This window comes from Mercenaria mercenaria, chromosome 9, assembly GCF_021730395.1.
Source record: "Mercenaria mercenaria strain notata chromosome 9, MADL_Memer_1, whole genome shotgun sequence".
NCBI classification, from domain to species: Eukaryota; Metazoa; Mollusca; class Bivalvia; order Venerida; family Veneridae; genus Mercenaria; species Mercenaria mercenaria.
The window spans coordinates 22,806,831-22,831,084 of record NC_069369.1 but is presented as its reverse complement, the minus strand read 5'-3'; the positions used below and the strand labels follow the sequence as shown (position 1 = coordinate 22,831,084).

The 24,254-nt window shown below is 36.0% G+C and overlaps 1 protein-coding gene across 2 annotated transcripts in view; it reads right to left on the bottom strand.

Moving 5' to 3' along the window:
• The window catches only part of LOC123546697 (alpha-mannosidase 2-like), a 76,073-nt gene extending 59,430 nt beyond the window's left edge, over positions 1 to 16,643 (bottom strand). Inside the window, exon 1 of one of the 2 annotated variants that reach the window (XM_045333175.2) lies at positions 16,563 to 16,643. The gene's annotated coding sequence lies outside the window, so the exon portion shown is untranslated. Of the gene's footprint in view, positions 1 to 658; positions 780 to 16,562 lie in introns of those variants that run through there. The other variant, XM_053551015.1, reaches the window with a different exon arrangement.
• Between the last annotated feature and the right edge of the window lie 7,611 nt (positions 16,644 to 24,254).

The following is a 24,254-nucleotide window of genomic DNA, read 5'->3' as shown; positions in this document are numbered from 1 at the left end:
GATAAAATTCCAGACCTCGGCAGAACCTCCTACCTTCCGTGCTCTGCACATGAACTTCGGAATTCTACACCCAAAGAGAGGTTTTGAATCCAGCGGCGAGTGATTCGAAATCTGCGACCTTAACCACAGGGCCAGTTCTTGGTGTTTGAATCACATAAATATGTACATCAGGTCTAGTGGTTAAGGTGTCGGTCGCTCAACTCAGGTGTCATATGTTCTAGCACCACTGGGGTCACGACCACACCTTTCCACACGACATCTGTACTGGGTTCACCAGGAAGCAGACTCGAGAGTTGTTCAAATATGCTTGAAGCTTTCATCACATTCGAACAAACTAATAAAAGTTACTTTCTTTGAGTTTCAATTATTGTTGTTGTTCTTTTATTACCCGTTTATTCAATTTACAGTTACGATTTTACTATACAGCATAGCATACTTCGTTTTCTTAATTTTACCTCTTCATTTCTTGGGGATTTCTATTTACATAATACTATAAATTATGAGAGATAAAAATTAAAATTTGAATCACCCCTCCCTCTTCCTCTTCTTTTTAAATAATAAATGTACTTTTGGTGATAATCTAACAATTTATTTGTAATGGTCTTTGCCTAACATATTATAACAAATTGTATTGCTACAAGATTAAAAAGTATCATACCTTTCAGTAACATCATAAGTCATTCTATACCGTGTAACAAACACATGAATAACCTGACAGGGCAAAATCCACTACTAAATTACGCAAGTGAACGAATAATCTAAGTACGCAATTCAAAACACGGAACGATCCCTATAAAATACTATCGATTCGCATTAGAATGACACATTTCACAGGAACTGAATAAATAGAGCATTGACTGTCTGGATAATATCAACAGCTAATATGCTATCAAAGAATGCCGTTATTTCGACATGCTGGTATCTAATACGGAGAGTGGTCCTTATTTTTTTTCTCGTTCCCATGCTACTCAAACAAAATGGTTGTAAATTAAAAATTGTTGCTACAGTTAATCAAGAGTGCAAGACTGTGTCTAAATATTCAGTTACGTATCATAAAGGTAATAATGTTGATGTTGTATGCCATGTTAACCCAAAAAAAGAGTAAGAAGGACTCAATGTATTTGTGCGGTTCCATGTGGGATGAAACTGACAATCGGATCAAGACCGTTTGAATGGGCTAGGCTAATTTCGCAGATTTCGAGTAATTCAAGGATCATAATCCAAGAGTACCTGAGGCGATTTGGATGGTTATCGAACTAGGCCGAGATATTATGCCCACAAACATGGTCAGCAAGTTTGGTGAACATCGGATGAAAACTGTTCGGCTAAGAGAGCGGACATGCTTTTGGGCGATGCCCGCACACCCACCACGGGTGTTCAGATAATACACCCAGCTCTTTCAGAGACGGGCGTATAAAAAAGCGAAGATTATCATTATAATTCAAGGTAGTTATTTTCAACATTCTCTAATGAAATATAAAATATATTCATCCACATACATGCGTACCAATATTTAGGTAGTAACTTCTATATTTAGGAACTTGTGACAATCACTCCCCCGCCCCTACCTTATGTTCACAGAACTTTATCAGAAGCCGATAAACCTAAATATTACTTTACCAAATCGCTTTGATCTAGTACATTTAAAAGCGTATTAATTATCATTCTGGGATATAGTTTATCGGTTAACCTAGTGGTCCGAGAGCTCACGGACTTTTATTGCAACAACTGAGGCCAAAAGAAGTTTATACTTTTTTTGGAAACAGTATTTCACATCCTCCATGAAAACCCGTTTCTTAAGTGTCAAAGCCGTGCCTATCTATATTTTGTTCACTTATGTTTGTGATAGGGGAGGTAAAACTCACTTGTAAAAATATTAGGGGGTAGGGTAAAGTTTACGTCTACAAGTTGCTTCACTGTTTAATTACAGTAACTATCTTATTGTCAGTAAATGTATAATTGTCAAACAATGACAGCAATAAGAAATTCATCAAAAAGGACTGAATGGCAAACTGGATATTCAAGGTCAAAGGTCAGATTTATGTTAAAATCACAAAAATTGGCACATTTGAAATTTATTTTTATTCTTTAAAAATAGTTTGTTATCATAAGTTACTCATCTTTATTTATGTAACGTGCATTTATCAGCCAAAATCAGAAATGCAAATTTTATTGCAAAAAGTCAAGGTCAACCCTGATAATTGAAGGTCAAAGTTCATTTTCATGCAAAAATGTGAAAATTATTATCTTAACTTTTTTTAATCTGTTTAATATGTCTTCACATTGTTAGTCACTGAAGTTAATTCGTTTTAATGTTTGTATGTCAGGCAAAGTCACCAGTGCAGATGTAACCCCAAAACTGCCAAGAGTAAAGCTAATATCAAAGGCCAAAGGTCAAATTTGTGTGAAAAATTGCACGAATAACTTCCTGTTTGAAATATAACAGATATGTTTTCATCATTATAAGTAATTGCTCGTGGTTTATTTTAATGTATATATGTCTCACAATGTCAATAAATAAGATATCGTCTAAAGTCAGACAAGTTCAAATGTAATATTAAAGGTCAAAGGTCATTTTCAAGTAAGAGAATGAAAAAATAGCTCTTTTACTTTTCTCTTTGTTGACAATATCCTGTCGATCTAGTCAATGATATCTGTTTATTAAATGTATAAATGTTAGGCGATCTCTGGTATGCACATATAATTTCAAAACATTCAAGTTCAACCATAATATGAAAGGTCAAAGGTCAAAAAGTGAGTAAAATGTTGCAATAATATCAGCTATTTGTAATAATTTTTATTGTTTAAATGTATTTGTTTTGTCATTTCAGTAACTGATCGTTGTTCATTTTACTGTATATTTGTTAGACGATGTCATGGAAGAGAAAATAAGTCAAGGTCAAACCTGGTATTAAAGGTCAGGTGTCATTTTTGTGTAAAAGATCAAAATGTAGCATATTTACTCATTACTTTGTTCAAAAATAGCTTTTGTTATAATTCACTGTTAGAAATTTATTTTAATGTATACATGTCAAGCAAGGTCAGCAATGTAGGTTTTGTCCTAATAAGTCGAAGCCAGTCCTTTTTATCAAAGGTCAAAGGTCAAATTTGTGTGAAAATTCAGAAAAACAGCACTTTTGCAAGGATTTTTCTTTATTGTTTTAGGGTATTTTTGTCAACACTAGTACCTGATCATTATTCATTTTAAAGTATATATAACAGGTGATAACACTCTTCCTTAATTATAAAAAAAATAGTCAGTGTCACACCTGACATTAAAGGTCAAAGGAGAGCGTCTTCAAGAAACTTGCCATTATGAAAAATGGCTTGAAAAAGTTGGGGAGCAAATGAAAAGATCCTACGGCAAGTCTACACAGGCACTGAACGGCCCATAGCAGAGTAAGCATCCACCTCATGGGTAACTGCTTCCATAACCAGTAAAGATAAACTGGACAACGTTCAAAATTCAGGCCTGAGGACAACTCCAATAAAGGAAATGAAAAAGACATCCAACCTTGAGCCATTAGAGACAAGACGAGAGTACAAAGCCCTTGGGTAGGCAGAGAAGGCAAAGAGACTACCATCTCACCCACTCTATTCAAAACTCGAAAGCAGAACAAAGAAAAGACTGAAACGAGAGAGTCTCAACCATATCGTCAAAGGACTACAGAAAGGAAAAGCAGAAGCACTGGACATAGTGGCAGAGCAGCTTGTCCCCTTTGAATGGGTTCCTAGACAATGTGCTCCAAAGATCAGATTGGAGGTGCCAGGAGTAGAAGAAAAGGGAAAACAACACCAGGTTCATCAACAATCTTTTACGCTAGATATGATCAATGACCCTATCCAGCATACTCTTGGATCCAAGCATATACCGATAGATCAGTGGAAAAAGCAGTTCAGAATGCTGGGAGTGGTGCCTACATCAAATTCTCTCACACTCTGTCATCCAATCGGCAAAAGATTCTCCAACTTTAGAGCCGAGACGCAAGCCCCCATTTCGGCCACACCCCAACTGTATGAGCGAGGAGAAAAGGGACAAAATATTGTTTTCCTAACAGACTCCAAGTGAGCTCTTCAGGCTCTCTCAGCAGGTCCATCAGACATCTTAACGAGGCAGCTACTGGAAATGTGGGCATAGCCGAAAATGAAGCTGCGGGCGAACTTTGCAAAGGAAGCTTCATACAGAGAATCTCAGATTCTGCTAAATTATAGATTTGCGTCAGACTAGAAGAACAGAAGTGATGGAGGCTACCTGCCCAATAATAACGGTCTGCACAAGCTAATTAGAGAAAGCCAAACAACTATCCTCCGTAAGGGCACTGGACACTGTGGCCTGAGAAAACATATGAAGAAGCGAGGTGTTGCAAAGACACCAAAACGCCAGTGCGTATCAGAGGTATAAATACCATTCCACATCCTGCAGAGCGGTTTCTATCTGGAAGAAGTACGCCAGAAAGTTTGGCCCACAGACATCCCATATGAGACCAAGCTGTGGGGAAATGCCAGCGACCTGCAGAACCGGTGCAGTTCACTGCCGCATCTAGTGTCAAAGTCATGCCTATCTTATTTTGTTCTGGAAATTTGATGTAGGCACCACTACCAGCATTCTGAACTGCTTTTTCCACTGATCCATCTGTATATGCTTGGATCCAAGAGTGTGCTTGATAGCGGTCATTGATCATTTCTAGCGTAAGAGATTGTTGGTGAGCCTGGTGTTGTTTTCCCTTTTCTTCTACTCCTGGCACCACCAATTTGATCTTTGGAGCAGATTGTCTAGGAACCCATTCATCGGGCACAAGCGGCTCTGCCTCTGCATCTAGTGCTGCTGCTTTTCCTTTCTGCAGGCCGTTGACGATATGGTTGAGACTCTGTCGTTTCAGTCTGTTCTTTGTTCTTCTCTCGAGTTTTGAGTGGAGTGGGTGTGATGGTAGTCTCTCTGCCTTCTCTGCTGCACAAGTGCTTTGTACTCTCGTCTGATCTCTAATGGCTCAAGGTTGGCTGTCTTTTTCATTTCTTTTATTGGAGTTGTTTATCATCAGGCCTAAATTTTGAACCTTGTCCAGTTTATCTCTACTGCTTTTGGAAGCAGTTACCCATGAGGTGGATGCGTACTATGATATGGGCCGTACGATGCCTGTGTAGACTTACCGTAGGATCTTTTCATTTGCTCCCCAACTTGTTCTTGAAAGCCTTTTTTCATAATGGCGAGTTTCTTGAAGACCCTCTCCCTTGACCTTTAATGTCAGGTTTGACCTTGACTAATTTTTCATAATCAAGGAAGAATGATATCATCTGTTATATATACTTTAAAATGAATAATGATCAGTTACTAGTGTTGACAAAAATACCTAAACAATAAAAAAAAATCATTACAAACATGCTGTTTTTGCGAATTTCCACACAAATTTGACCTTTAACCTTTGATAAAAGAGTTGGCTTTGACTTATTAGAAAAAACCTACATAGCTGTCCTTGCTTGAAATGTATACATTAAAATAAATTGCTAAAAGTGAATTATAACAAGAAGCTATTTTTAAACAAAGAAATGAGTAAGTATGCTACATTTTGATCTTTTACACAAAAATGACCCCTGACCTTTAATACCAGGTTTGACCTTGACATACTTTCTCTTCCATGACATCGTCTGACATATATACAGTAAAATGAACAACGATCAGTTACTGAAATGACAAAACAAGTACTTTTCAACAATAAAAATTATTACAAATAGCTGATATTATTGCAACATTTTAATCACTTTTTGACCTTTGACCTTTCATATTATGGTTGAACTTGAATGTTTTGAAATTATTTGTGCATACTAGTCATCGGCTAACATTTACATTTTAAGATGAACTGATATTATGGACTTATATCGGCAAGATATTGTTAACAAAGAGAAAAGTTAAAGAGCTTTTTTTTCATTCTCTTACTTGAAAATGACCTTTGACCCTTAATATTACATTTGAACTTGTCTGATTTTAGATGATATCTTTATTACTGGCATTGTGAGACATATATACATTAAAATATATCACGAGCAGTTACTTATAATGATTAAAACATATCTGTTATATCTCAAACAGGAAGCCATTCATGCCATTTTTCACACAAATTTGACCTTTGACCCTTGATATAAGCTTTACTCTTGGCATTTTGGGGGTTACATCTGCACTGGTGACTTTGCCTGACATACAAACATTAAAACGAATTAACTTCATTGACTAATAATGTGAAAACATATTAAACAGATTAAAAAAGTTAAGGCAATAATTTTCACATTTTTGCATGAAAATGAACTTTGACCTTCAATTATCAGGGTTGACCTTGACTTTTTGCAATAAAATTTGCATTTCTGATTTTGGCTGATATATATGCATTACATCAATAAAGATGAGTGACTTATGATTACAAACTATTTTTTAAGAATAAAAATAAATTTCAAATGTGCCCAATTTTGTGATTTTAACATAAATCAGACCTTTGACCTTGAATATCTAGTTTGCCCTTCAGTCCTTTTTGATGAATTTCTTATTGCTGTCATTGTTGGACATATATACATTTACTGACAATCAGATAATTACTGTAATTAATCAGTGAAAAAACTTGTAGACGTAAACTTTACCCTACCCCCTAATATTTTTACAAGTGAGTTTTACCTCCCCTATCACAAACATAAGTGAACAAAATATAGACAGGCACGGCTTTGACACTTAAGAAACGGGTTTTCATGGAGGAAATGAAATATTGTTTCCAAAAATGTATAAACTTCTTTTGGCCTCAATTGTTGCAATAAAAGTCCGTGAGCTCTCGGACTATAGTCTTTTACAGACAATATATGTAAACAGCATTTGCACGTGTCATTTACACACTTCCCCTAAAATTAACGCGCAGATACTTTTGTGCACATATATCTCGTGGTCACTAAATAATCGTCTTTCAAAGTTGCCAACCGACATGGTTTTTAGTTTTCTAAAGAGGGTGGGGTTATGGCAGCATGTCTCTCCACGGATTTCTTTCATTATATGATCGTTATCGTTTATCTCAGAATGCATATCTAACCGTATATAATGTCCCGATATAAATTTTCAGTAAAAACCTGTTGAAATAATAAATGGTACTGCCCAAATTGAAAAATCGACCAATCCATTTAAAAAATTTAGCGGGCTAAAGGTTAAATAATACTCATACAGGCAGTGTGAATCAACTGTTACCTTGATTAATTAATCAAAAATTGAAGTTTCAGCTCATGTATTATGTATGTCAAAGCCTTTATAATAAAAGTCACAATAGGTTGTACATTGCAATAACGTAACTGTTTATATATCATCATTTCATGAATATATCTAACCGGATCACAGGCCAAGGAATGACCAAAAACCTTTCTCAAGTTAACGCCTTTTTGATTTACAATAATGTTGCTTTGAAACAAATTTCAAACATTCTTTTAAAGTTCGCCATGCTTCACCGTTGCATTATGTTTTTTTTATTTAGAGAAATTAAGTCCTACGTGCTGCTGCGATTGTTTAAATTATCTTAACCTACTATAGGAGGGGCACCAAAGATACGAACACTTGGTAATACACTTGTAGCCAAAACTGCAAAAAGCTCTTAAAGCAACTATATAGCTAAATGTAGCAAAAGAATGTAAAATAGCTTTGACATTTACGAATGAGGTTTTAAAATTATACCGAAAAATTCATTTTGAAAATATTATCTTTAGTAATTTGACAGGAGCATTCAACTTCCAAGACGAAAAAAGGGAGTTTTATAAATAAGCTTAAAGAAAAGTAATGAGAACAAAACCTGTTGTTGTTTGAAATTCGTAAAGAAATTTTGTAATTTTTATTGATTCATACAACTTGTACTGCTTTTTCTGTGAAGAGGACTAAAATGAAACCAGATCGTTCTATAATCTGCACTCCAGACCATCCCGGAAATTATGCCCAATCGAGTAATTGGTACTGTTTTCAAACAAAAATGCCGTCAAAATCAAATAAAGTATTACATTAAATAATGTAATTATTTGATAACGTAGTGTTTCCTTTATTCCACAGCTTCGATTCCAGAGGGATTCGACATCAGTTTGTACATTGATGTTTTATCCAGAAAGAATTGTCTCATTTTTTTTGCAACAGCATACAGTTGTTAGGAAGGAGCCTGTAAAAGTTTTATCAGTCGGCCAACAAGTAAGTCAATCCTCACCGGGTCTATGTTCCGGTCACTTATATACTTGAAACCCAGGGTAAGGATTTTTTTCTGGCAACTGGAGAACCATCTATCTTACGCAAGCGAACTAGATGACGTCCTCACATGAACAGATTCTGCACCTCAGATGTGTTTCGAACCAATACCGGTAAGGGCCTAGTGATCTAAAGTCAGCGACCTTGATCACACGGACATGGAGACCCTTACTGCTGGTGAAACTCGTATAAGGATCAGTTTTATTCCGATATACAGATAAAAGGTTGCTGGTAAGGAATAATGATAAATACTTGACCAGTATTTTCAATTATAAATGTTTGAATTGAAAAAAATGACATGATGGTGTGTCGCGAGGTACCTTATTATCGCAGTCTGGTAATTTTCCGTACAAAAATAACTGAGTGCTGTTGGATCTTGTGGCGTACATTTGACGAGAATAAACAAAACATTTAGAAAACTAATGTCGCGGAGAAATTGGAACTTTTTGTCATTTTGGGAAATGTATTTTTATAAATAAAACAACAAGGCAGTCTGAAAGACAGCTAAATCCCCCGCCACTGCTATGGATAGTGAAAGGGTAAAACCTTTGATTTTAGCTGTGACCTTGACCTTGAACTGACATGGCTGACTCATGAATTCTGCACAACGTCTTGATGAGGTGATCATTTGACCAAAGTTTCATGAAAATCCTTCAAGGGGTTTAGGAGATACAGAGCTGAAACCTTTGACCTTCAGTTGTGACCTTGACCTTTAGTTGACATGGCTGACTCATGAGTTCTTGATGAGGTGATCATTTGACCCAAGTTTGATGAAAATCCTTCAAGGGGTTAAGGAGATACAGAGTGGACACCAAATGGAAGGCTCAAACCTTCGACCCTTAGTTGTGACCTTGACCTTGAGCTGGCATGGTTGACTCATAAGTTCTGCACATTGTTCTGATGAGGTTATCATTTGACCCAAGTTTTATAAAATTCCTTCAAGTGGTTTAGGAGATATAGAGCGGACACGAAATGGAAGGCTCAAACCTTTGACCTTCAGTTGTGACCTTGACCTTGAGCCGACATGGCTGACTCATAAGTTCTGCACATCGCCTTGATGAGGTGATCTTTTGACCAAAGTTTGATGAAAATCCTTCAAGGGGTTTAGGAGATATAGAGCGGACACAAAATGGAAGGTTCAAACCTTTGACCCTTAGTTGTAACCTTGACCTTGAGCCGGCATGACTGACTCATGGGTTCTGCACATCGTCTTGATGAGGTGATCATTTGACCCAAGTTTTATAAAATTCCTTCAAGGGGTTTAGGAGATATAGAGCGGACACAAAATGGAAGGCTCAAATCTTTGACCTTGAGTTGTGACCTTGATCTTGAGCCGGCATGGCTGACTCATGGGTTCTGCACATCGTCTGGATGAGGTGATCATCTGACCCAAGTTTTATAAAATTCCTTCAAGGGGTTTAGGAGATATAGAGCGGACACAAAATGACAGGCTCAAACCTTTGACCTTGAGTTGTGACCTTGACCTTGAACCGACAAGGCTGACTCATGGGTTCTGCACATCGTCTTGATGAGGTGATCATTTGACCCGAGTTTCATGAAAATCCTTCAAGGGGTTTAGGAGATATGGACCGGACACGATTTTGTTACGGACGTAAGGGCGGAAGGACGGACGGAAGGACGGACGGACGGAAGGACGGACGGAGACCATTCCTATAATCCCTCCGCCACGGCGGGGGATTAAAAAAAACAACAACATAAATGAGTACTGTGTAAAACTTAAACACTAGCGAAATTACACGGGGTTTTCACTTCTTTATAAGCTCCACATTTTGAAAAAAATTCAAATCATAGAATGAGAGAGTTGTTTTACATTAAAACATTGAGCAGCATATAGAACTCTTACCCAAAAATTGTAAATTAATGATAGACGCATCGAATTCCAGTTAAAGACTGCACAAAGGGGCCACACTTTCGGAGAGTTCAATGCCTTTAAAAACTCGCATATCTTTGTTTTGATGCATTTGCAATAAAGTCCCAGTGCTAGCATTTCACATTACTAGGCCTGGCTTAGTTTTCAGCAATAATTTGAGCCGTGCCGTGAGAAAACCAACATAGTGGCTTTGCGACCAGCATGGATCCAGACCAGCCTGCGCATCCGCATCCGCGCAGTCTGGTCAGGATCCAAGCTGTTCGGTTTCAAAGCCTATTGTAATTAGAGAAACCGTTAGCGGACAGCATGGATCCTGACCAGACTGCGCGGATGCGCAGGCTGGTCTAGATCCATGCTGGTCGCAAAGCCACTATGTTGGTTTTCTCATGGCGCGGCTCATTTATTGTTTACTTTTATTTCTTTACAAACGATACTTTTTTAAAAAAAGGAGGAACGTTTTTGGATATTTTAATTATCAAGTTGCATGGGACTCTATAGTAAAACATATATTTGACAGGTAGAATTATATTCTCATTGAAGCGAATCTTCTTTCAAATAAAAAAAATGCTGCGTGCATCTTAAAGTTACAGACAGATGCACATACGCATTAATCCTTCAGACCTCGGGCAATAGTTTTGACTATCGACTGGCAAATCGTTCAATAAATTTATACTAACAGACGTGTTTAAAATATTTTTGAAACCTGTCATATGACTCTTATTTGTTAAACAGTTTGTAGCCATAATTGTTTGTTGCAATAATAAAAAGTACGAGCATATATCCAGTCAGCATCCATTGTGATCTACTCGTTCAGGTTCTAGTAAAATGTATGATTTTTGAAATATATTGTTCATAGACCATTAATACTTCTTATAATATATATACCAAATTCTTCAGAAGTTCTACAGCGGGCGACAGAATTTGCCCTTCGCGACTTGTACTTCTACAGCATATGGTATATTTCGACTTTTGGTGTCCTTTTTATGAAAAGCAATGTTTTTTTGTGTTTGTGTAGGGGAATGTTGGGATGGGTGTGCGTAAAATTCTAGATCAGAAAATCACCAGTAACTTTACATGTAACTTAAACAGTCCATTATATACTTTTAGTATGCTATTAAATGCTCCCAAGAAAGAAATTGCAACCGATCTTACTGACTACTGAATTGAATATAAAAAAAAAGTTACCGCCACTATTGTCACGATCCATAAAAATGTTTCACAGAATGATTTACTTACATCTCTTCTAATTGACAGCGGGATGGTTGATCTATAACAGTTACTGTTATTGTAACATGTTAGCCTACTATACATCCTACGGTAAAACCAGTTTTTGTCTGTTAAAAGGCACAAGATGACAATTTGACATTTAACATCCAAGGACGAAGTCATTTATTATACTTACTGAGGAGTATTTAGTTTATCCTATGTTATTTCGAAATGTAAACAGTTGTTAAATTGTCGTCATTACCTGCCTGGAGGCCGCAGCAACAAGGTACATGGGTATTATCACGCTGATTTTTACCGACATGCGATTGTCTTATCGCATTTATGGAACGCCGTTATTGCAATATAGCTGGCATAGATAATTTACAGGCAACAATTTATCATTAACATTAAAAAAAATCTGGTTTGGATACTTTTTAAGATATTTTTATGAACAGCAATAAACTATTGTTTTTATTTTGAAAATTAAGTTCATTTTCGTCAGTGTCCGTAATTTTCCGGAAAAAAATTAATACATTAAAGCGTAATGGTATAATAATAATAAAAAACAAGCACGCCATTCACCCATAAGTTACTTTTTAGGCTGAGTGGTCACACATACATCCATAACAATTGTTGGTCTGTAAAACTTCTGGCCGCAGGAAATCTTTCGACTTGTAAAATTATAGCTAGATGCACGGTCAAGTGATGTACAACAAATTGCAACAGACTTTGAAAGCAAACAGCATGGATCCTGACCAGACTGCGCGGATGCTGGTTTTCTCATGGTGCGGCTCAGTTATGTTTATTGGTTAAAGACGCGCCGCAGACTACCTGTATTCTTTTGTATTACCATGAAAATTACGAACAATTTGCATAAATACAAGTATATCTAGTTACGAATTGAAAGGCCAAGGCAACGTGTTTAATGTCGAATGAATGTAGCAGTATGTACAGTATTTGATGCATTAAGTCGAGTTTAGATCACACTTTGTATCTAAAGAGATTTTAGAAATTGATCTATGATTTTCACTCTTTCTCTCCCGGCTTAGGGCGGACATACTAAGTACAAATATGCTAAAATACGATGAAAAGTAACATTTTTGCGTTCGCTAGAATAACGATGCATTTTAAATGATTTTATGTTCTCTCTATGAAATTCGTCCATTCATGAAAGCCTTCAAACGTGACTTCAAAAATGGAAATTTGATTAAAAACTTGTTTCGATCTTTTGTTTTGTTTAAAGATTTTAACCTGTCAGTAACAACATACCTTAAGTATTTGAAGTTTGTTAACTCGCTGGAATGATATTTGATACACTTACACTAGTTTTGACGTGGAACTTTCGAAATGTACTCTGTCATGTAAAAGTTAAAACGTGAAATTTAAGATATGAAATAATCTTCTTAGTTTTAGTCCCCTTCCTCCAAAAGTGTGCACGAAAAACAGCAGCAACACTTACAACAAAAAGTTGGCAATAGCAGCAATAACAACGAGAAGAAAACCTTTTTGTAAGTAATGCATATTTATCGAATTAATTTTTCAAATTCCTGTTGTCTCGTAGTACTTAAAACGACCCGAAAAAACATATTAAATTCCTGCGGTGCAGTATTTATATACCGAATAATTCTGCGTATCTTTATATCAGACATAAAACAGAAGATCATATTGTGTTGTCAAGCATGTTTTATTACTTATTTTAATGTAAATTATATAAATTTGAATACCTGACTTTGACTTTCACATACTTCGTTAAATAACGGAGTCGCTATCGCCTTAAGATGACAGTATTAAATTCATGTGGCGGTATGTTAATAGAGTTCCCGATTTTTGCAATAATCATCTCCCTTGAAAACAATGTCAAAATTCTAGACATCTATTAGAGGTAGATAACAAAATCAGCATAGAAAGTCATAATTCTTCACACATGTAAAGATTAGAAATGTATCAACAATACAACGAAGGAGTTGATTTAACAGCATTGTGAGAAAATCTTGTCTTTTGTGTGTGTTTAGTGCCATTTTTCAACAGTGTGACGTTGGGCAGTTAAATTAACAAGCGTTCCAGAATTCTGTATCAGTACTAACCTATTCTCCGTAAGTAACTGCCAACTTCTCCACATAAATTAGAAGCTGAGGACGAATGATATCACACACGATCTGTATTTTATCAAATTGTTACATACGCATCGCCAGGAAATCGAACTCACGGCCTCGCGATCCGTACGTCCGCGCTCTCCTCACGTTCCGTAGATCTGCGCTCTCCAATTTGTGCTATGTGAAAAGCATCTATAAAGCCAACTCTTAGTATTCTCTCAAAACTGCTTACTTTAGCAGATAAAAGCAATCTAGTAATTTATTCTTTGGTTCGAGCGAAAAGTAGTCTTTATAAATCCAATGCAGTTGGGTGGCGTGTTGGGAGTAATTATAAATGCTTTTCAGAGAGTGAAGTGAACATACATATGTGGTGCACATATGCAATCAAATTTGAGGGAAGAAACCACCATTAGAAAATGAAAAAAAAAGCACTTTACGTAACAGATGACGTTAAAAACGGTGCCGATGTCATACAACTGTATATTAGAATGTGAAATAAACTATACAAACGAACTGGCTTTGCTTATCATATGGTTTTGGCAATTTTTGGATTAAGTATAAGTCTGACTTCATGTTAGTCGTAAAACAAATAAAGAGGCGCTAAAGGGATCAAAGGCGAGCTCGAATTGCGTCTTCCGGTTAGACAGGCCAGTGCCATATCCATTATATCATCACTTCCTTTTGAATAGTTTGTCTTTTGTCAAAGACGTGTCCATACAATTACGTTTTCCTTTAAATCCGTATGCAGATAAAGCTTATTTGATCCGCGCCATGAGAAAACCAACATAGTGCGTTTGCGACAAACATGGATCCAGTCTGGTCAGGATCCATGCTGTTCGCCTTCAAAGCCTCTTTTTTTGCAGTTAGAGAAACTATTAGCGAACAGCATGGATCCAGACCAGACTGCGCGGATGCGCAGGCTGGTCTGGATCCATGCTGGTCGCAAACGCACTATGTTGGTTTCCCCATGGCGCGGCTCATTTGTAAACCAGATTATCAAAACATGTTCAAAGATCAAATGCTCGTTGTCACATTCAATTCCGAGTTACGACTACAAGAGGATTATATGACGATTAAAGCCATCTGTTGGCAACTGCTGTTACATCCATAAAATCCGTAAAGAGGGTTTCATATATACCTCTGCAACTATTTGATGGCAATAATAGTATCATACTTCATTCAAAAGAAATCGTAAATGTCTTTTATTTTTAAGCTAAGGTTTTTCAAAATATATACATTGGCAACTTTGTTGTGCGTTCCGACCGATAACGAATAGACGGGCGACGGCAAAGTCATCTTTTCCGCTGGGTAACTTTAACGTACGCTGATCACAGTCAAATAAAACTGGTCGACAGAATCAAGATTGGGAGTGCTTATGGGCAAATGGTTAATCCAGGTAATGCCTACTGAAAAATGCACATATTTCCTGGAAAGTTTACAAAATTATCGTGATAGCTACCAAGCTCGTAGCAGAAATATGCCACCATACTTTTTAATTTATCATCAAACGGATGATGCACTTTTCTTTAAAAAATGATTTCAAGTTTGACGTTAGATATTTACGGTGCCCCTAAAGTGACATGTTACACACTTTTTTCCAATTAGGTAATGTGAGACTTTTTTTATTTCGTTTAAACGAAATGATTTCGTTTTAACGAAATGATTTCGTTTAAACGAAATAAGTTATTTCGTTTAAACGAAATGATTTCGTTTAAACGAAATAGTTATTTCGTTTAAACGAAATGATTTCGTTTAAACGAAATGATTTCGTTTAAACGAAATAACTTATTTCGTTTAAACGAAATAACTATTTCGTTTAAACGAAGTTATTTCGTTCTCGTTTAAACGAAATAAGTTATTTCGTTTAAACGAAATGATTATATTCGTTTAAACGAAATAAAAAAAAGTCTCACATTACCTAACTGGAAAAAAAGTGTGTAACATGTCACTTTAGGGGCACCGTAGATATTTGTTGTTAGATTCTTAGCAAATATCCAGGATCATCTTAATTAGTACAAATAACATGATCATGTAAACATTTTGGAAAATTCTGAAAATTGTATTTTCCGAGGTTGTCTTTCATGGGTTAATTAATGGGGTTAATCAACAGAGATTTTCTTATCAAAAACCTAGAAGTGAAAGAGCTCTGTAGTTACACAGGTTGAGTTTCAGGTTGAATGCTGTACAGACTACAGTTTGTAGCAAAGGGGTCTGACACATGTTTGGATTGAGTTTAATGACTATTTTTGTGTCCTAGAGCCAAATTTATCTAAAAACCCATAATAATATGATGAAGTAGTCATATGAGTAGTACGAAGTTTTTAGATAATTTTGGCATTAGGACACAAAAATAAGTCATTAAACTAAATCCATCCATGTGCCAGATCCCTTTGATTTGCGGCCTCTTTGATCGTCTCATCGCCCGCCCATACTCACTACTGTTGTCATACTAGGAGACCCAATCAAATCCCAGGGTGGTTTGAATCCGCGACAGCCAGGTTATGCGGTAACACTTGATCATGCAATACATTTCATGTGGATTCAACGGACAAAAGTACCGGTCATAAGTAGAATAATAATTGGCTTTTTACGATACTTTCTATAATTGTTTCGTGAAATTAGACTTGTTAGGGCAACCATTTCTGTTGAGTAAATGCGTGTGCAAGTGTGTGTTTACGAGCGTGTGTTTGTGTGAGCGCGTGTGTGTGTATGTTTGCTTGTATTTCTGCAAATAAACAGAGATTTTGTACATTCGCTTACCATTTACTAATACTGAGCAATTCGTACCGCGGAATAAGCACATAACAGTTAAATTAATATTAATTTTAATTTGGCAGTTCTCTCTACAAACTCTACCGTTACTAAAATTCTACGTGTATTTTGTTGTATTCTGAAAATTGGAAGAGCGTACCCAGATATTGTGAATCGTCACGCGAACATGTGCTTTGCAGACACGTTGTAATTAGGGAGTACATTCCAACGCACAAAATGCTTATTATTTTGCAGTTTGATTTTAAGGATATAAAAAATAACCAGTGAGAAGGTCGCTAAAACCGTAGCGGCTTTGAACATGAATTAACAGAATGCCTCAAGTATAGACTGGTACATAAATAGATAGAAAAAAACTCACCATTTGCCGATCAGTAATTCCAATAGTTCCAATTTTAGCAGACAAACAACCAACTAGATATATCTGTGAGCTAAGCTCAAGGCTAAAATGACAATTATCAATCCTAACCAATTATAATCACGTTTCTTAAAGCGGGTCGTTCGCGGCATTTGGTAAAGACAGACGGAAATTTTACTGGAACCGTTCAAATTTGTAGCAACTGTACATGACGACGAAAAGGGTCAGTATTTGTAAAGTCATTATTTGTATAAAGATATGACGAAAGTCATGCATGATTTGTATAGCAATATGAAAGTGCTACACACCATTTGTAAAGAACGTTATATGTAGATCACTATGAAGAAAGTCTACATTAGGTCTGTGTAGATGTTTTGATTCTTTATCTTCTGTTATAGCTTTTAAGTTAAGAGAAAATCGTCTTCAACGTGCAAAATAAGCATTGTTAATATATTTGAAGATATAGAGGATAGTTGTTTGTTTCAGTGTAAGACTTGAAACAAAGTCAGCATAGACACAGAGTGTTGGACAAAGAGTGTTGAATAAAGTCAACATAGACAAAGAGTGTTGAAGAAGGGCAGCATAGACACATAGTGTTGAACAAAGTCAGCATAGACAAAGAGTATTGAATAAAGTCAGCATAGACACAGAGTTGAACAAAGTCAGCATAGACAAAGAGTGTTGAACAATGTCAGCATAGACACAGAGTGTTGAACAAAGTCAGCATAGACACATAATGTTGAAGAAAGTCAGCATAGACACAGAGTGTTGAAGAAAGTCAGCATAGACACATAATGTTGAAGAAAGTCAGCATAGACAAAGAGTGTTGAACAAAGTCAGCATAGACAAAGAGTGTTGAAGAAAGTCAGCATAGACACAGAGTGTTGAAGAAAGTCAGCATAGACACATAGTGTTGAACAAAGTCAGCATAGAGAAAGTGTGTCGATCAAAGTCAGCATAGACAAAGTGTGTCGAACAAAGTCAGCATAGACAAAGAGTATTAAATAAAGTCAACATAGACAACGAGTTGAACAAAGTAAGCACAGACACATAGTATTGAACAAAGTCAACATAGACACAGAGTTGAACAAAGCCAGCATATACACAGAGTGTTGAACAAAGTGCGTTAAGACACAGTGTTGAACAAAATCAGCATAGACAAAGAGTTGAACAAAGTCTGCATAGACAAAGAGTGTTGAACGAAGTTAGCATAGACAAAGAGTGTTGAACAAAGTCAGCATAGACAAAGAGTGTTGAACAAAGTCAGCATAGACAAAGAATATTGAACAAAGTCAGCATAGACAAAGAGTGTTAACAAAGTCAGCATAGACACATAGTGTTGAACAAAGTCAGCATAGACAAAGAGTGTTGAACAAAGTCAGCATAGACAAAGAGTGTTGATCAATGTCAGCATAGGCACAGAGTTGAACAAAGTCAGCATAGACAAAGGGTGTTGAAGAAAGTCAGCATAGACACATAATGTTGAACAAAGTCAGCATACAGAAAGTGTGTCGAACAAAGTCAGCATAGGCAAAGTGTGTCGAACAAAGTCAGCAGAGACAAAGTATTGAACAAAGTCAACATAGACAAAGAGTTGAACAAAGTAAGCACAGACACATAGTGTTGAACAAAGTCAACATAGACACAGAGTTGAACAAAGTCAGCATATACACAGAGTGTTGAACAAAGTGCGTTAAGACACAGCGTTGAACAAAATCAGCATAGACAAAGAGTTGAACAAAGTCTGCATAGACAAAGAGTGTTGAACGAAGTCAGCATAGACAAAGAGTGTTGAACAATGTCAGCATAGACAAAGAGTGTTGAACAATGTCAGCATAGGCACAGAGTTGAACAAAGTCAGCATAGACAAAGAGTATTGAACAAAGTCAGCATAGACAAAGGGTGTTGAACAAAGTCAGCATAGACAAAGAGTGTTGAACAGTGTCAGCATAGACACAGAGCTGAAAAAAGTCAGCATATACACAGAGTGTTGCATAAAGACAGGATAGATCAAGAGTGATGAACAAAGTATGCACAGACAAAGGGATGAATGGCAAACTAAATCAGCAACAAATGCAGTTTTTTATTTTATTTATTTATCAATTTATTTTTTGATAAATTTTATGTAAAATCTATCAAGCTGCGAGTATACCATGTCAGTAAAACCATTTTCTATCTCTTTGCAAATAAGTAGCTTTAAAGCGGCATGCCTCCAGATCGTTCGACAACAAAAAAATTATTTTTTTTAGATATCTTGAAATAAATGCTATATTTCTTAAGAAGGCTTTAAAACTTAATTACTGACAAACTTTATGTTACGGAAACACATGAGAATTTGCTGTTTTTACTACTTTTTACGATGAAACTCGAAAAGCGCTTGTCACGCTTTTACTCCAGGTAAACTGTCTCGATTATATGAAGTCATTATTAACTACTTCAGCTATAGCGCTATTGGTTACGACAACGAGAAAATGTCTTTATTGCCGCGGCGGTCCGGGGTTCGATTCCCGACGCGGTCATAATTTTTTCTTGATTTGGAATTTTAAAAATATTTTAGAAACAAAAATTCATATTCTAATGTTCATAATATGACCAAAACTTCAATTTGAAAGAAAAATTATTTTTTAACCAAATCTGGAGGCATGCTGCTTTAACGTCGGTCGGAGCATCAAACAATACGGCCAACAAATGTCGTTGTAAGACAAATAGTATTGATTAATATACTTTCTTCTTACAGATATAGGGTGATAATATGACCAATAAGGACCGATAAGTAAATGATAACTGTAGCTAAGCTTAGTTTTCATTTGAATACATTTTCGTAAATTCTATTAGCATAGGGTGGTTTAAATAAATAAGCTTCAAAATTTATGTAGTTTCATTCTTATAATTTGTAAAATATTTTCGTTCTTTAGTACTTGAAAGTAAAAAGAACATAAAAAGTAATTTAGCGTGTTAGAGGCAATGTGTAATTATAAAACACACCCACATAGTTTTATAACATGTAGAAACCCATCACCTACACAGCTTCAAAACTTTCTGAAAAAAAAAACACAACAAAAACACACACACACACACACACACACACACACACACAAAACAAGAAGAATTCCGCTGTAGGATATACAATACAAATAAAATCAGTATTATTTGTCTATATTTTCTTCATATAATCTTATAATATAATGTGATGTGTTATCCATAGGAATGTCAATTTACTATATGCTACATTATTCTGTTTACTTTATTGGCACACTTGGCAAGATACCATTCTGGAACTATACATTTCTTATTAATGCTATTGATTTGGTGCCAACATCCCAGGTACACTGCCAGGTAATCATACCAGTAGATAAATGGACATCGTTTCTAATTAGTGCTACAGACAGTGTGTAAAAGTACTGATACCAGACAATCGATCGGGGAATTACTTTGAGTCAGGTTTTATGCTTCAGTACAGACTTGTATTTTGAAGATAAGACTATTTTGATTCATCAACAACAAAATAATTGGACATAAATTGTGATAAGTAGTACGTGCAGCGTGTAAGAGTACTTTGTTAAACAACAATAATTTTGTTTTTTACATTTGCAACGAAACATTTGTCACAATGCCACGTTGTCATTAAAGTTACGTGTATTTTATTACATACCTTTACAAATTTGTTAAAATATATTGTAAAAACAAACAGACAGAAAACAAATTCCGTATTGTACTAAGTTGAAATCCAGTCCCGTATCATGCGTTTATCTGGACTTCTTCCATTAACATTCGTTTTAAGGTTCTATAAGTAATTCAAACAGAAGAAGCGAACTTTAAAAAGTCTCATTGAAAACAATTATGACATAAAGTTGCAAACAATATTACTTTCTTATTCATTACGACTACACGATCAATATTTATAGGTTATAGATCATTTGCTGACTTTCTAATGAAATTAAATTGTAGAGTATAGGAGCGAAGCGAAGTGAAAGCAAAAAGTATACAACGTACATGTTTTTATAGTTAAACAAGTAAAACTATAGGTAACCATAAGCAGCCACCTCATTTGCCAAATTAATGATGTACTTAACGGACCTTCACTTAATAAGTAGGCACACTGCGTAACCTGGCGTATTAAACCAATCAGTGAGACAAAATTTGAAAATCTCTGGTTGCTTATTGATTGTTAAGATTACTTAAACAATAAATCTCGTGTAAACGAAACGCGGGAATCCAGCGTGCGTGGAAAAATGACGTGCAAAGGCGTACTAAATGAAAGTTACGATATAAAATGTCACCAGTAACGTACGAGGTGATTTGTTTCTTGTAAAATACGTTTTGTACACGGAAGTACATAACGAAAATGTCATTATAGTATTAGAGCTGACCTGATACTGTATTCACGTGTATAGTTTGCCAGATCTGGATCACCCGAGGCGCGCATATCCCAGGTCAAGCTACTGTAACATTAATGTCGCCGTAAATCCATATATTCATTTTTGTAAAGCAGAAAACCTTTTTATAACAAAAAGAATAAAGAATCCAGTCTATTCCTTGCACACGTGTAAAAGTTGAAATAGCATTATCGGATACCCTCACAGATTTCTAGTTTCTCAAATATCGCATAAGAATGAGACAATCGTATAAAAGTTTAAATACACGTGAAATATACGTGATATACTATGGCTGTGAATTAAAAATTGAAGAAATGTCCTATAACGAGGTTTTCGCACATTTTTTTTATGTCAAGCAACATTTTAGTAGCTGCGATGAATTTTAGCTCGACTATTCGAAAAATAAGCAGAGCTTTCTTACTCACCACGGCGTCGGCGTTGGCGTTGACGTCACACTTTGGTGAAGTTTTTCGTACCAGTTCACATTATGACAGGACCTTTTGATATAAAGCTTTGAAACGTTCAACACTTGTGTGCCATCATCATGTCCAGTTTTAAACAAGAGCACATAACTCCATCAAGGATTTTGTCTGATTATAACCCCTTTTAACTTACAAATCTTGGTTAAGTTTTTCGTACCAGCTTTTCTTGCATACCAGACTGGGATTTCTGGTGATTTCACCGGTGCTGAAAAACTCCATCTTACACTACACCCTCAGGTGTAAGATGACTCTCGTGCTGTAAATGACGTATAACGAACTACATATGTACAGAAGATGTGTGTAGTAATAATAATGTTTTACGTAAAACGGGATAAAGATCAAATACCTTGATAGTTCCTCTTTGTTCCTTATAACATATTTCTCGATTCAAAAAACGTCATTTTGTAGAAATAACATAACGTTCCACAGCAGATGAACAAAACCCGAACTATTACGTTGTTTTCGTCTTTGTAAGGTCATGACGTACTTCCTGTTTACGGACGTAAAGTTCCCGCGCTTTGTTAATACGCTACTATAAGAAAAAAAAGTGCTATGAGAAAATAATTTGTTTGAATTTATTTGTACTATTATTTGTTGCAAGAAAAAGATTCTATCACTGGCTGTAGGTGCAGATGGGAATATCCGGCTCTCGAGTAACTGTTTAGGCGGTAACTCGGCAGGAGCCTCGTTGCCGCCTAAACAGTTACCCTCGAGACCGGAAATTCCCATCTGCATCTACAACCAGTGATAGAATCTTATAATATTATACGTAAACTGTTTATTATAATAGTCTCTTTCTGTAGGCAAGAGAACATAACTCTGTCAAGTAATTTTACCGAACTGTGGCCCTTTTTGGACTTGGAAATTGGTTCAGTTTTCGTACATGTCCACATTTTCTTAAAACTATTTGACATGTGGATTTGAAACTTTGAACACTTATTCAATATCATTATGTCCATCTGTAGTCATTGGTGTGTAACTATGTCAGCTTTCTGGTTTGATAGTCTATCAAGTATTATTGCAGAGCATGTGGCATTATAACTAAATTCTAAACGGCGGCTGAATTTTTGTTTTCTCACAAAAATGAATATTTTGTCTACGTCGGCCAAAATTTCATAATATTTATGAAGGACCTGAACTGGTTATCAGCAACAAGACTAACCTTTATTTGTACGAGAACGTAGCCGAGTGCTAATATATAGGCTTGGGAGTGCCCCGTGTGCCAGTATAGTCTTGTAAGGAACGTCGTTGACGTTTAATGTCTTGTTAACACAATAATTCAACCGTGACATTCGGCGCGGCGACATTCAACGGGGCGACGTTTGACCGGGTGCCATAACGACATTTGGCGGGACGACGTTTGGCGACGTTCATCGGAGCGACATTTGGCAGGGCAATATTCGGTGTGGCGACGTTTGACGGGGCGCCATAACGACGTGTAATATATGGTAAGTCTACATCTTTTGCGAGCTGTTTTTCAAAAGAGAACAGATTCGCGGAGAAAAACTGGCGTCAGAAAGCTAAGAACATATTCGCGGAGAAAAGTTGGCGCCAGAATGCTTAGGACATGTTTCAAAAAACAATATAAAGTTCACACCACCTTCCAGCGAGATTGACAAGAACAGTTGCTGATAGAAGTTAGTAAGTTTCCGACTACGATTTACGATTAAAACACAGAGAACGTATTTTAACTTTACTCCAGTATTAAGAAGAATAATCACTGACCCGAAGACATCCTTCATGGGCATAAGCCTAAACTTCTGTCTACTCTCACACTCTCTTGCATACCGGATAGGAGTTTCCGGTTATTTCACGGTGCTGGAAAACTCTATCTTACACTTCTGAGCGTAAGATGACACTCGTGCTATAAATGACGTAAAACCAACTACATTAATGTAGTAGTTTCATGCAGAAATTATTACAAATACCTTGATTCCTCTTTGTTCCTTATGATATATTTCTCGATTAAAAAAAAACAACGTTATTTTACGAGAAAAAATAACCAACAAAAAACATGACGTTTCGTCTGCAGGAACCGGAACTATTACATTGCTCTTGTATTTTCAACGTCATGTTTTTATCTACCGCAGGAGGCTAAAAAAGTTTCGAGCGCCATCTGTTTAGAAACAATGACATCGTTTTTTGCACACCTTATATAATGGTCCATAAAAAGGGACAGATTTACTGTTAAGTGAAAGTAAGTAAGTAAGTAAGTATATTGGTAACCCATTTAGCTAAGCTAATCTTCCATGGGACCCTCTTACGTCTAGAATGAACAGTATTATTATCATAGTGACAAATATTTAACAGAAATCAAAGAAATTATATATGCATAAAACAAAAGACATTAAATGTAGTTAGCATTAAAATCCAATGATCCATCCATCTATTTTATACAGTTAAATTCAAAACATGGCGATGAAGATGAGGTTTTGATTTCTATTGGCAAACATTTCCATACAATTGGTCCTGCCTGAATATAAAAGACTACCTTTAGATATTTCAAAGTTTGTCTTTGGTATATAAAAAATAAGTTTGTATTAGAACGCAATGTTAAGGTTGTATTATTTGTTCGTGGCTTTTGCAGAAACATTTCATTGATATAAGAAGGATGTACGCCAGATGACACTTTATACATAAAACATGCCTTCTGGAAAAGAAGACGCCTATCGAATCTTTGACTATTCAGTACATGTAGTTGTATTTTGTTGAAAAACTTCTGCTTATAATAGATAATCACACCTCCACTGAAACGTTTTGCTTTTTTGTTTGTTTTAGGTCTAGGACATGAGAATGAGCAGAAGCCATTGATATCAATATTCGTAACTTCAGAGTTC